General features: G+C 40.0%; 1 long non-coding RNA gene across 2 annotated transcripts in view; it reads left to right on the top strand.

Moving 5' to 3' along the window:
• LOC128851344 (uncharacterized) overlaps window positions 1-8,185 on the top strand; it is a 108,780-nt gene extending 100,595 nt beyond the window's left edge. For both annotated transcript variants that reach the window (XR_008448699.1, XR_008448698.1), the window contains 2 exons: window positions 6,205-6,382; window positions 8,040-8,185. This is a non-coding gene — a long non-coding RNA (uncharacterized LOC128851344). The remainder of the gene's footprint in view (window positions 1-6,204; window positions 6,383-8,039) is intronic.
• Window positions 8,186-15,384: the final 7,199 nt, after the last annotated feature.

Genomic DNA, 15,384 nt, shown 5'->3' with positions numbered 1-15,384 from the left:
CCATCCTTAGAGGCAATCAGAAGCTGCCTGGATGTGGCCCTAAGCAACCTGCTCTAGGTGACCCTCCCTGAGTGGGGGGATTGGACAAGGTATCCTCCAGAGATCCCTTCCAACCTCAGTCATTCTGGGTAATTAGCTTTAGCGAATTGATGTTGAGATTGAATTCAGGTCATATGTGCCAGACCTCTTTCACTTAGTTTCCTTTCCCTCCATCATGCCTCTTGTTTGTTTACAGAATGCAGAGAGCAGTATCTGCATTCATCTTATCAGCATACTGCCTCCTTTTTTCCTCAGGAAGTGCTTGGGATCAAAGCACTGGAAAGCAGTTGAAATGTCTTCAGCGGGTGCATGGTTCTCTCAGTGCTGTTAGTGATTTTTTTGTAACCTAGGTCCTTATGTGGAGGCACAGGAGAAAGCTGTAGCTGTGTCACAGCTTCCAGTATGGGGGTATTTGAGTGTGTGCTAGTGAGAGGTTTGGAACTTTGCTTAATAGCCTCTATTCCCTTGCTCCCTGCTCTGCAGTCCCCTAGTGCACACATATCCACGTAGATTTCTCTACTTTCACTCTCTAATTGCAGCTTCACATTCTCCATATCACAGATTAATCAGTCTGCCTCCCTCATCCCACCACTATTTACAACTGAGTTAGGTTTATAAGGACGTGGTAGCAGTCATACTAACTTCAAGCAACAATCTACCTGTCTCAGTGGAGAGACTCCAGTTGTGGCTGCAGGTGGGTTGTGGAACAATGAGTAAGAAGAGAGCAGAGGTGCGTGTCTGATGCTTTACCATATTACTTCTCCATCTCTGTCTGGCTCTCCCTTAGCTGGAAGCATTTCCTGTGGCCTTGCTGACCCTTGTTGGTGTTACGGTTTAGCCCTGGCCCAGTCAATTTCAGCAGCTAAAACTAAGCAGTTGAGCTCCCAATTCCCGCCCCCCCTCCCACCCTTGGGGAAAGGGAAGTGAGAGGAAAAAGACTTGCGGGTTGGAAGCTAAACTAAAACAGCTTTAATAAAATAGTAATAATAATAATAATAATAAAAAATATATATATACAAATGGATGAAATTGTGCCCACATACCTCAATGACTATACATCAAGACAAATGCTGCACAGCAAGTCAGGGAAGGGGTCAGGAGCAGAAGAGAGCTGGATACAGAGACTGGATTCAAGAACACACCGATCTGAGATCAGGGGCAAACAGACAGACGAGGTCCTCATGGGATGTCGGCCATCACTGAAGAGAGAGAGAGAGGGACTCTTGTGATCGCTCAAGTTTATACTGAGTATGACATATATGGGATGGAATAGTTGGTTGATTTAGGGTCACCTGTCCTGTCTGCCTCTCCCTGCAGGTGTGATCATTCATCTGACTTACAGCACTCTACTGACATGAGCATGGCCTTGGTTACTACAGGAATAAGTATAAGCAACGGTCTTCCTGCATAACAATACCCGTGTTATCACTTCTAGGGAGAGACACTGTCTGAAAAACATGCAGTTAACTTCCAGAAAATGAAATTACTTCGATGAGACTTAACTGCAGTTAGAAAACTGATTCTACTTTAGGTCAAACCTCAACAGTTGCATTTATCTTCCAGAAACTTACCAAGTTTCCCTACCAGCTTTTAGCATCTGCGGAATCCTTTGGCAGGGAGTTGTTTCCTCTCCATGGTGTGCAGAACCACATCTTCATGTGTTGAACCTAGCTTTTATTAAATTTTTTTTTTCCACCCATATTTTTCTATAGAGAGAGGGAATGAAAGGATGGGAGAGAAAGAAAACATCAGTGATTGCCATCCCTTCTGTAATGCTTTTGATTTTACTGTTTTTACTTTACCCTCCATCGGTTATATTTTTTTTGATAGATTTGAATTACTCTCAATAGCACTTTCCAAATGAAGTTACCACCTGTTTGTCAAGATTCATATAGAAAATAGGTGTTATAAGGTTGAAAATGTAGTAAAGTTGAATATACCCAGGAATTGTACATATCTGAAGTTAGTCATCTGTTCTGATACAGACACTCTTTTTGTTCCTCTTTTTTCTCCCCTACCCTCTTCCTATTTTTTTGGTAGATCCTTTTGTGATGCCTTGGATAACTTCTCTGTGTTTAAGCCTGAGGCTTGGGAAGAACGTCTTCCCAAATAATGACATAGCCGTTATTGTTCTAATGGCTTTTGTATTGTTAACCCATAAATGTCTTATCCTTTGCTATATTTTAATTTCCCACTGAGTCTTTTTAACAGGGAGAGTCCAACTTTGAATCTCTGTCTGGCCAGACAGAGTGATGTCATGCAAATAAAAAGGAAAAAATTAAGTATAAGGTTCTCTACGGATTTGTGGAGTACCAATTAGATTTCACAGACTCATCCCAAGTCCACTTCGATTCATAAAGCTCCACATACAAATATGCAGTAGAGTACTAGAGCATATTAGTTTGCACTAATACTAAATCTTAACAGTATGCTTAACAATAGGTTTTCTACCAACATGTTTTTGTCCTTTGCATTTTAAATTTTAAATGATAATTAGTAGCAACAGGTGCAGACTAGATTCTCCTTGCAGAAAAATAAAATGAGATTGGATGGATAGTGAGGAGGAGGAATAGAGATATCGGAACAGTACATGGAGCAACTACAATACAGTTGTATGCTGGATTTGCTGTGGCTCTCCTGAGCCATCACAGCTTATCCATTTTTTGTATCAAGTTCAAAGATGGTTCCTCTGGAAAGATGGAGTGTAAGTCCTTCACACAAACCAAAGGCATTTGTTTATGCTTGGAGGTCTCCTTTCATCTCTGTTACTTAATGATTCTTGGCTTTTCTCCTCTTTGCTGCCTTCGCTGTCATATTAATACAGCTGATAGCGAATGCTATCCTTATTTTAACCCCAGTCATTTTAGATTTGGGTTACCAAGCACCCAACTCACAGTGATTCTGGAATTGGACATTTAGCTGTTTAGTAGAGTGCTTTTAGTAGGGTGCATTGCAGTAGCTTTGGTGTACTGGCTAGCGTGTCTGGCTAGACAACCTTTCCTTTATTTGTCACTCCTCTAACCTATGTGTTTAGCCTGTTCGACACCTGTAAACATGCTTTACTACACCGGGCTTCTTTTCTTTTTTTTTTAAGTCTGAGATTCAGTAAAACTTGTTTTCTGCCACATAAATTCTTTATGTGAGTGCTGTCTACTTTATTGAGTTCTGATAGGAGATATAGCAGGGAAGTCTAGGCAAAGGATTTTGAGTAGATCAAGATTATACAGTTCAGAGTAACTGCAATGTCTCAGCTTGCCACTGCAGTGGAACAAATGGCAGAACTGTTAGCATGGAATTATAGCATCTAGGGAAACTGTATATTCAAGGCTTAATCTAGTGCTATCCCAGAGGCTCTGAAAACTGGAATTTGGATGCTGTCACTGTGCTAATCTATTGCAATATAACCTGTGTAAATTGGTGGCTCAATTTACAAGTATTTTGGATTCTGTTGGCTTTAACAGTGAGAGAGAAGGGATAGAAATCTTGTGGGGTGAGGTCTCTAGGTAGATAGAGCCACTGGGCTAGTGTTTAATGTCTTTTCTGGGTTTTGGTGCCACCAGTCCCAGATATAAAAGGTCTTAAGTTAATTCTCCAAAAGTTTTATATTGTGAGAATCAGAAAACCATGGCAAATTATTAAGTAATAAGTGGGTGTTATGTTATCTTTTAAAGTCTACACTTGTTTTTGAATTTCAAGGTCCTAATTAATCATGATTTTAAGCGTTTGGGTCTTTTTTCTTCTGTTTTTTTAATTCTTCTTTCTTTTTTTTAATACCACAGCTTACTTTAAAGAGAGGTTTGGGGTCTCACAAAACTGCTAACTGTTGGGAGCTGGAACTTTAACCGGAACATCAGATATTTTAACACTTATGATTGAAACCGTCAGATCTGGCAAGACTGGGCTTTCTGGTTGCCAGTGTATTTTGTAGATGTGATTGGTTTTAGTAGGTCATCTAAAATGCAGTAAAAAGTAAAATTAAATTGTGTGTTCCTTCATTCTATTACAAAGGAGTTGAGAAAATGCTGTCAATCAGCTATACCTATCAAACACATCCAGTCATACCTCAGATGTGTTGTACGTGTTAATCTGTACTCACAAAGAGAACGTATATATACAGAGTATTAAGAGTATAAGCTCTCTGTGCATATTTGAAGGCTAAAGATTTTTGTTTCTTTGGATAAGGAATACTTTTATTTTACAGTGCATCAAAAGTAACCCTAACTAAGCCATATAAAGGCATGTCACATCCTTCAACTTTGTGACTCACTTACTTCTTGATTATACACCAAACACAAATTCCAGTTCCTTGTGTTTTACTTACAATAACAATAGTGTTTAATTCTACAGACTCAATCAAAGCCACACTTCATATAAAGAAAATAAATTCTCTCTTTTATGGCTGCATTAAATACTTTCCTCTAAAAAGGTTTGGGGGGGGTGGGTTTTTTTTTTTATTTATGGACTTTTTTCCCAAAGCTAGATGCTTTGTTTTGGTTTTAGTACTCTGTATTTATAGTTGTGGAATGATCATTTTCTGGTTGATTTCACATTGAGCTCTTTCAGAACTAGTTGTAATAGTTCCATGCTCTTTAAATCTTTTTTTCCTATCACTGCTGTTACAATATATTATACTTTATATTCTTAAGCTATTAACTCTGAGCTCAGTTAATGATTTGTTGGTGGTTTAAAAGAGAGTATCTGAGTCGTTTGTATTGGCATTAGCTTTTTTCTTTATTCTAAGAGTAGCAAATAAATAATTCCAATAGTGGTGAAAAAATAGGAAGGGGTTTGTTTCATGGGGCTTAAACAAGATGGGAACACAGAATGTAGTGATCTGGACCTATTTTTGGTTTTATTTTTTAACTTTTTAGTTTTTGGCCAAATGCTTGCATGGTGTTTGGTAGGTAATGATGATTTTCCTTTTTGTGGAGAGGTGCAAACGTTAAATGGGATTTTTCCTCTTTCTCTTGATACTTGGCCTCCAGTGCTTAAGGAAGTTTGCAAGTTACTTGTGGGCTTCTGTGGAGTATCTTAAGTCTCTGCTCAGCACAGGAACAACTGAGCAAGTCAGGCATCCCACTTCAGAAGCAGGGTGCTTTGGGAGCCACGGGCATGAAAAATAAGAGGAAGAAATCTGTCTCCTCTCAACTGAAACCATAGTCTGAATTTTGTACCAGGTTTTGAAGAGGGGTGGTGATCAGAAGTCACTGCTATCCTTTGCCTTTCCTTTACTGAACACATACAAATGCATGCACACTGACTTATTGGAATAGAGAGTGGACAGAAATGACATCGCTGGAACTTCTTTGGAAGCATGGGCATGATTATACTAGAGTACCGGTTGGGTTTGATCTGTGAGATGATCTCTAAGCAGATGATGGAGAGGGAGTAAAGTAAAGCAGAGAAGGAAAAATGGAAAAAGGAAAGATGGCTGTTCATGCTGTGTTCCTTCATGAAACTTCACGTTGCAAGGAACAATCTCTTTCTTTTCCTAGACTTGCACAATAACGTGATACCACAACATCACGTGTGAAATGGTACAGGACACAATGTCTTTTAAGCATCGTCAATTAATTGTATCCTAGGTTAAGACAGTACTGAGATGCTGCTTTGAGGCTCAGTGAAGTTTGTTGTGACTTTACTACAGATAGTAGTAAGCACCTTATATAAAGTTCCTTTGTTAAATATGGACCTGAAAGTACTCCTGTGTCCAGTGCCTTGTTTACCAGGTGGTACTTAAGTTTCCACCTTACCTCTATTTTTGCCGTCGAACAAAATGCCATCTGTCCTCACTTGCACTGGAACGGGGCACTGGAACGGGCTGCTCCTTTACTGCCTTAACTAATTGCTGATCTTTCTTGTATGTTGGCAGAGCTTTTGTTTTCTGATATCTAGTTTCTTCTTTCTCTTTAGCAACTGTAAATGCACAGAGAAGTGTCACGAATTTGGGATAAAGAAACAAAATTTTGGATAGACCAAACTGACGGCAGAACTGTACCTAGCGTCAAATTTGTCTTTGCTTTCTTCTTGAGGAGTTGGACATGGAGGGTCTTGTTCAGGCTTGTGATAACTAGTACTTGCTGACTACATGCTTTAATGCAGCAAAATAACCCAACTAGATATATTTATTGCATATTCCTTCTTTATTATACCTACATTGAACAGGTCAGTGTGTGAAAGTCATATGAAGGCACAGAAGATCAAATCAAAAGTTTCATCCTGGACTCCTTGTTGCGGAGGATATTCTGAGGAGTGTGGTCTGATGGACAAAGCTGAGTAATGGCACGAACCTGAGAAGATTTTACAGCGAAATGTCAGAAGAGCACACCGTAAAAGGGTGAAGGTAGAGGGGAGAATGAACTGTTGAAAGTTCTGATTTTTGTCTGATTTATGAGCAGACATAGCAAATAAGCAATACCCGATAAAGCAAGAAAAAGATGACTGTGTCCTTTACTGCAGCTAGTGTTTTAGCATTCCTCTTTCTCCTTATAATCAGAATAATAATTCCACAAAATGCAGGTTTTCTGCTGAATTATTTCAGGATTTGGATCTAACTACCTCTGGGAGGGATTCTTACCATAGCCTTTTGCACCCTGCATCTTTTGAAGACAGATAGGCTTCTCTCTGCCTGCTGCAAGTGTCCCATGTGTCATTGTACCCAGTACATGGGGTTACTGTCTATTGCATTACCACTGTAAGTAACCCAAGAAAACGTTACATCTTTTCATGTGTATGGGCTTTTTTTCCATCCTCTAGGTGGCTGCAGAGGTGATGTTGGTGCAAGGTTCCTTTGAGTTAAAATCTGTCAGCCCATATATATACATACACACACACACGTATACATATATATATATGTTTTAAAAACCTCATAGTGCTGTCATGTAAGAACTTTTGCAATGAAATATTTTGAGTTAGGAAACAATTGAGATATCTGGCCTCATCCTTCGAAGTGACAGAATTTTATAAGTTACTTTCACATTAAATATGTGTAGATATGAATCTAGTCCTTGTGCTCTTCCAAGGTGTTATTAAACTGTTAAACATAAGTGTGCCCAGGGAGGATTTAAAATCTAGTGTTGTTTCTGATGCAGAGTCACTAAGGGTTTGCTTGTCCCATACAAAAGAGTTCCTCTAGATGATGTTTTGTCAATGGGAGAAGATACTACCATGCCATTTCCTGGAAGCACAGAAATCTATCTATTTTATAACTGTACTTCCCCACCTTAGCAGTCTCTCCTCTTAGCATCATGTCTTTTTTTTTTTTTTTTTTTTTCTTTCTTCTGCTATTATTACATTTGAAGGGTACCTTTTATTTTGTAAGGCATCCCTCACGTAGTATCCACCATCACTCCAGGGATAAATAGGGTTGCATTTGCAGTCTGGTGTAGGTGAAAAGCTAACTACATTTAGTGGGAAATGGAAAGTGGAGTGGAAGTGGAGCACTTCATGCTTCTCTGTCTGAGTAGCCTTTTGCAATCAGGACATCAGCAGAGGTACAAAGACAAACAGCAAAGAGTAAAAGGGGAGAGAAATTGAGGGGAAGATAAAGCAGAGAAAAGAGAATTTGTGGGCTGGAGTCTGCTTTTTGTTGCTGTTATGCAGTTCTTTTTGTGTGGGTGGACTGGTGAATCACAAAGCAGGTGTAGGGAGATAAAGAAGAGGAGTATTTGCACTGTTAGAGGTGAGAATGTGTGAAAAACTGGAAAGAAAGCCAGTACTTGTTGAATACAGAGACCACAGTTCACAGTTTGGCAAGAGAAAACACATGAAGGGCTTTTAAAACAAGGAAGTCAATTTTGATCTGAATCCCATAGTGAAGTGAGAGCCAGTAGAATTGTCCAGCCTCTGCCAAATTCAAGTATTCAAAGCCCATGGGTTTTCTCTCCCTGTTCTGTTACAATATCTTGAAATTGACCTAAATGTCACAAATCTTTCAAAAATAATCTTGGGTGATTTATCTTTCTTTAATTTTTAAAATTTTATTCTCTCTTTTTATCCAGGTTTGTAAAATTTCAGCATCCTCTGAGACCTTACAGAGCCCTGGAGCCAACGGAAATGCTTATGCTCACGTAGTCTGTGGTGTCTTAATTCAGTCTGGCAGATTCGGCTCAGATATTACACTGATTACTTTCTAAATATGTCAAGTCACAAATTATTTGCCAAAAGTATTACTTTTGTTTCTCTCTTCAATTTATACAGAATTTTTCATCCTCCTTGATGAAGGCAGGTATGTTTTTTTTTTAAAATATTTTGAGAGGATTGTCTACAGCATAGATGTGTTCATGGTCTATTTTTGATAGCCGGCCTCTGCAGATTCAGAGTGAGATTATGGAAGTGTGCAATGGCCTGGCAGTTCCAAAGCTATCATCAATAACGTTGATCTATGCTTGGTTTATTTTTGTGTAACATTAGTGCAGGCAGCATGTTGACAGAATATAGACCCCTTCACAAGCTGTCCAGGTAGTGAATCTTTTTATAAATGGGTCTGGCATGTGGTTATAGAGTTCTATAGTGGCATGTGTAGAGAGAAGGGCAATTCAAATGCAAAGCAATTCTGACTTTTTTTCTGAAAAGATGTCTCTATGCAGTGCATCAGACTCTCTGCAGCAAGCTTTTAACTAGCACATCAAAGTCAACGTGCTGCTTTTAATTGTCTCTGAAACAGTAATGGTATAACAAATCACAATGAACATTTACTTTGCATGTGTTACATCATATAGCATCTGTTGTCCCTAGTTTCCCATTTTGACCTGTATTTTGATAGAAAGCCTCCCAAAATCCATGAACAAAAGCCTAGCTGTAGTTGCATTGTTAGGGCAAGCTGTGTACACCTTTCACTGGTACTATACCGACTACAGGAATGACTGCATGAATTCCAAATGTATGTTTGGCACAGGTGCAAATCTTTTGATTGTTAGAAGAAGTTAAAAATTTGTTGCATTTAAAAGTGGGAGAGGAGTTGGGAAGGGAAATTTTCCTTGGTAACTTGAAAATTAAGTACTTTCCTCTTGGTCTGTTCCGATTTCACTTTGAAATAAAGCCTTAGAGCCCAAGCTGTAAGTCTCCTGGTTCAGCAGCATCTCTATTTCTCAAGTACAGGCTACTTGCCAGCCTTACAAACTAAAAGAGGATTTGAGAACCCAGAAGTCCTGGATCATCTGTGCCAGCTGCGAGATGTCGTAGAGCTTTGGGTTCTACTGCAGAGCCAAGAATAGGGAGACCAATATACTTATGTGCAGGGTAGAGAGCAAAACTAGCTCTGACCGAGTTAATTTGTGGGCCAGAAGCCAATCTCTTGGGTTTTGCACCTTGCTTCCCAGGAGGGCTAGTGAAATCGGATTGCTTCTGGTACTTACTGTGCCCTGTAGGCACAGAGTCCTAGCTAGTGCTGAGTCTCCTCAGGCCCACAGAGCTGCTCTGTTACCAGCTCCATGGCAGCAAGCCTGCGAGCTCTGAAGTCTCTGACTATGGATGTGATCTGACTGTGGAAACAGTTGCCATGAGGCATCGTTGAGGCCAAAGGATTTAGCAGGATTAAACAAGGGATTGAATGCTTTTGTATAAATAACCAGAATATCTAGAATTATAGTTGCTAATGTTAACAGACATTTAGGTGGATATGAAAACCTCAAGCTTAGGATTTATCTTTTAGGGATCACAACAAAAAACCCTTCTAATGGGTAACATATTCCCAAATCTTACCTCTTACAGGCTTTCTTGTTTCTAGGACGCTTGGTACATGTCTCAGGCCAGAGGCAGGATGTTAGGATAGATGTGTCACAGGTGAGATTCTGTATGTCTGTGTTTATCCGTCTCCAGTGGCTTCCTCTACTCTTACTCACTCTAAAGAAGTGACTTTGGTACATTTATTTATTTGAAAGCATTACCCAGCATTACTAAGGAGATGTGAGTGTGAGTAAAGTGTACGTTGGCATGAGCCTCTTGTTAGTTGGACAGCAACAGCGGATGCTCACTGGCTGTACTTGTTGTTCCAGTAATTGGGCATCTTCACAGAAACATGCCAAAGGGATGGCAAGGAAAAGAAAAATCTCACCTTTCATTAGGTTTGCTTCTGTGGGATGAAGTTATGACTCAGCTTTCAGGCATGAGAAACACCCATAGTACCACACCTTCCTGGCAAAGCCAGGTGCATGAGCACTCCAGAGGCCTGTTCCTGATGGAAACGCTGGAAAGGCACTCTCTATTCACCACGCCTGAATAACCTCTAGTGTTGTTACCTCAGGCATTTTTCTGTCCAGCCCTGTCAGTGAAAGAGCATCATGCAGAACTGTTGCTTTGCTTGTAGTAACATCGCTTGGTTAGCTGTGATCTACAGAGCTTAACAAGAACCACAGAGGAATAGAGGGGCAGAATCCCCTCCCTCGCCCTGCTGGCCATGCTTCTTTTGGTGCAGCCCAGGATATGGTTGGCCTTCTGGCCTGTGAGCACACGTTGCCGGCTTATGTCAAGCTTCTTATCAATCAGCACCCCCAAGTCCTTCTCTGCAGGGCTGCTGTCAATGACATCATCACCCATCCTGTATTGAAACCAGAGATTGCCCTGGCCCAGGTGTAGGACCTTGCACCTGCCCTTGTTGAACCTCATGAGGTTCACCCAGGCCCACTTCCCCAGCCTGTCCAGTTGCCTTTGGATTACATCCCATCCTTGATGGAGGACGGTGATAATGCACAGATTTTGAAAGCAAATGGTCTCTCCTACCCAGTTCTTATATCTTTGACGCAACTGAAAACTTCATGTCATCCCTTTCTCAGTTTGTGGGTGAAAAACAGAACACAGCCAGGAAAAGGAATTGCTGGAGACCTCTGTGTAGTTTAGAAGTGGAGTTGGTAGTAGGACTATGCCTGTTATGGTTTGTTGTCAATAAAAATGAACAATGATCTTCTGGATTTCATATGAGCAGATGGATTCCCAATTCTAGTTCTTCATGTTTTGTTTGTTTCTGATGATCTTCTTTTGAGCTTGGTTCACTGTGGAAGTACTAAAGGATCACAAAAGCATGACTTCAGGATTGCCAGACAAGTTTTGTGCTTTTAATCAGTTAAAGTAAACATCTGGTTCTTCAAGATATGATTCTACTAATTCCTGAAATGCGAGCATGGGCTAAATGTCCTCAAACTAGGTGGGAAAAGACTTGTAAAAGGTAGAATTAGTGAGATCCTGTAGTCTGAGCAAGGCTCGTTAATTTGCCAGGTCCTTCATAACCAATGATTTGAGCAGTATGAATTACAGAGGCGCTTATCAGTGCAAGTTGTAACTTTACTGTGCCTGGTATTAGTTGCTGCATTTCTTCATCCTTCATTTAGTGAAGGATGCTTTGATGTTAGAAAGAGCTCTGGAAAGAGCTAAGCAAGTGTAATGCTGTGTTTCCTGCTAAAACTCTGACTTCAAACAATGCTTTTTCTGTACAAGTTAGAATAATAGGTCCAGGCATATTTTCACTTCCTTTTCTGTTCTTGTGAAAGAGAAAGCAAGGATATTGCCTTTTTTACTGTATACACAAGAGTTCTATCTGCCTGCAAGAGCAGGGAGATGACTTATACTGCTGCTTGTTCTACTAAGCTACAACTCCAGATGTCATGATCCTTTCTTTCTCTTTTGTCCATTGAGACCTGTGGTTAGGTGTCCATGACAGTCACATGGTTAAGTGACACTCAGATAAAAAGCTCCAAAACAAAATCTTCTCTACACTGTAATTTCTTTAGTTATCCCTGCACACAGCAGAAGTTTGAGGAGCTTTAGAAAGACTTTATTTTTTTTTTTTTTTGCTACAGTTCGTACTACTGTACATTAAAGTATATCTTCAGTGCCAAAAGGGACATCCATCAAGATCTAAGCATGTTTCCTTTAATATGCTCCTTGTAAGCATACTTACTTACTCCCATCATCTTTGTTCCCTTTCTATGAGAGGGGAATGCAGACTTCCCTCTTTTTACAGGTCAGGAATTTTAAACCCAGTGGGACAGCACACAAATGCACTCTCTGGAATAGCTAATGACTTCATTCTCTTGCTCACATGAAAAGCTATTTTGTCTTGATTTCAGCCTTTGTTCTAGGAGATGCTCATTCTGGTAAAAATGGCAAATAATGGAAATATTTTTCTTTGGTACAAATTCGTTAATGGGCCCAGGCCCCCTAGATAACTGCAGTACTGGAAGTAAGGGGAGTATCCCACTTGCAGGATGATAATGGAATTAGCAGCTGAAAGATAACTCCAAAGTGGGCAGTTTCTTCTGTCCAGTTGAACTGCTTCTGAAGTAGGAAATAAAGTGTTGATTTTATTTCATATGCAAATACAGCTAGGAGGATTCTAGCAGAGCACGTTTTGTGCACTTTTTACATTGTCCATGCAGTTGGCAGAGTGATGTTAGCCAATAGAAGTGTACAAATAGTTTCTTAATTGGACAGTTGGACTCTAATGCATCAGAGTAATCTTTTGTCTCTGTGGCTAATGTCCAGTGCCATTCCCAGTTTGACATTAATTTCAGATTTCACAGGCTGTAGCTTTCTGAAAACCTCTTTCTTCCTGTTGTTCAGAAGCATCTGCAAGAGCTCTGCCAAGGGCTTGATTTGCTGGATCCAAGCCACTCTGATGTTACATATCTGTGTTTACAGATGTCCAAGAGTACCCTTCAAGTGACATGATGCAGGCAGCTGAGAGTCAGGGCAGCAGCTCCTTAGACTTTTCTCCTGCATGAACTGGCCTGTCTATTGTGGATATGGCTCCATGTGACCTGACTGTCACACTTTGTTTCAGAACTCAGCTACCTGCAAAATCTCTGTCCTGATCTTTCCTGTGCAATGTGGGCATACACTAAACCAAAAGGCCAACAGCTCTTCTGTTATAGAATGTGATACTGAGTTAATTGGCTAGTTTTATGCTTTTACAACTATTCATTAAATTATATAATAAGTAATAAGCTTTCCTGCTCCACCAAACACTTAAGCAGGTATATTCTCTTGTAGTTTATGATGCTACCCATTTTTCATGAGCCCTGCGTACCATATCAGAGTTACCTGGGTAGTGCATTCAGTAGTTCAGATAGTACAGTGTACTGGTATGTATGGTATTTTAAGGTGCAAGAACTGGTATCAAGTGTTCTGTACTTGTGAAAATATATGCTCAGCTGTGGCATCTTGGACCATCATTGCTAAGTGAGGCAGAACAAGGCTCCCTCATGCACTTGTATAGGATGCCACCAGTGACAGAACTGGAATTCTGAGAGCTAGACTCTTGGGTGTTGTGGTGCATTCCAGTTTAAAGTATCCTGTTTAAGTTAGGTGGGGATCACGATAGACATATCAAAACTGAATTAAGCCTTTGAAGGACTAGATGTAGTAATTATAATCAGACAATCATTTAATTGTATGCAACTTAGAACAATACCTCTGTGCTTCTTTACCTTGTGATATATTAAATCTTCAAGTATGTTATGCCTGTTAAGAATAGATTTTTTTTTTTTGTTCAAGGCTTCACGTTCAAAATTAAAGGCTTTCAAAAAGCTGCCTGTTTGTGAACTGTCCTGTGAAGTTTATGATGACAAATAGCAATTTGTAATTGATTCTTCTTACATTAATATGCAGATCCATCTGAGCATGACCAGGGAAGCTGGGAACTCACTGCTGTCAAACTTCTTTAAGAGCCTGCTGGAGACATAATATGCATTCCAATATGTCTGTGTTGCCTTGATCTCTCATCTAGAGGACAAAAAAGGAGTAGGAGGAAGGGTATGGTTATTTAGAAAGTCCTTAGTACTAGTGCTTGAAGTGGTTAAGAAAGCTGACAACCTAATTGATGTGGGACTTCTGTTCCAAGCTGCTTGGCCAAGACTTTGGCCAGACTGAGGGTGGTACTCCATGTCAAGTAGATGCAGGGAAAAAGGATAAAATTTGCCTGTTAGGTGGGTTTAATGCATAAAAGACAGTGTAGAGTTGAGGAAAATTTACAATCCTAGGAAGCAGAGATGAAGCCACAGAGACAGTAGCCTTGCCATGTTGAGATTCCAACAGAACTGCAGTCTTTGTCCGCAGTGACTGCTGCCTTGGCCTGACTCTCTTGCCTTGTGCTCCCAATGTTAAAGAAAGGAAATAAAAGGGAAGACTATAGCTGTCACCTTCCATTTGTTGGTGTGCCTAAAGGTTGTAGAGGTGAGTGCCTTAAAGCTGGACAGCTGGGGATTCAAGAACAAACAATCATAGTTTCACTGCTACCCTTGGGGCATGTCTCATGATGCATGTATGTGTCTCGCTTCTCTGCCAAGACATTTTCATAGAATAGTTAGAGTAGGAAGAGACTTTAAAGATTGTTTAGTCCCATGGGCAGGGACACCCTGTTCCATCTGCCTAATGGAAATCTGTGGTGGAGATATGTTACTTTTTATTGTATCTTATGTGATAGCTTGGTGGACCTAGAGAAAGGTTTGAGGTAAAAAATTTGTGCTTTCTTTTGGGGACCTATACACTAAGGGATAATGCATGTTCTTAGCTCTAGCTTATATTTGTTTAAATATACTCCTCTTCAACATTCTTTCTCCCTTCTGACAATTTTCTACACATGGCCCTGAAACGTTATTCTCTAGGTATAGTGCACCTCACTGCTATTTTCCTGAATTTCTAGTTCCTGAGGACATCTTTAAGGGGGGAGGGTTACCTCTGGCCTCTCTTTATTTAAAAAACACCAAGTTTTCAGGTGCTTACACTTACCCTGCTTGTAGCAGATTCTCAGGGGTCAGCTACTTGTGTGATGTGATGGAGGAGACTATATAAATAGGACGTATAATCTCTTCACCTGTCCATTGAGTTTAAACCCCGTCTTTCGCACTAGCAAGTGAAAACCACTCATCCATTGATCACCTTGTTAGTAAGTATGGGGAGCTTTGCAGAGATGGCAAGTTTAAATGCTAATGGCCAGCCCTAGATATTTATCCTGATAATTAAATTTTCTCTGCTACTTGAAGTGTATGCCTAGCACACATTGGCATTTAACCCAAGACTGAATATTTGGAGTTTGTCTACAAGCCAGATATATTAAAAACGTGGAAATGGGTGAATGTTTCCAACCAAGAGCTGGAGATCTGGTAAGACATGGGGATGTTTGGGTAGGAGGCAAATGTGCATACTGTTTATATTGACTATGTTTCTCATGCTCATTTTTTAAGTATTTAATAAAATCTTATTAATACTTTAAAATCACTATTATCATAAAAAGGTGCTTTAAAATATAATATGTTTTTAATGTTCTTAGCCTCATTTGCCTGTGTTTAAATTATCTCTGAACAGTGTAGGGTTTCCATGAATTTATTCATCATTCTAAATTGTCTTGATCTG

This window comes from Cuculus canorus, chromosome 2, assembly GCF_017976375.1.
Source record: "Cuculus canorus isolate bCucCan1 chromosome 2, bCucCan1.pri, whole genome shotgun sequence".
NCBI lineage: Eukaryota > Metazoa > Chordata > Aves > Cuculiformes > Cuculidae > Cuculus > Cuculus canorus.
The sequence above is the reverse complement of the archived record's forward strand: the minus strand, read 5'-3'. Positions and strand labels throughout refer to the sequence as shown.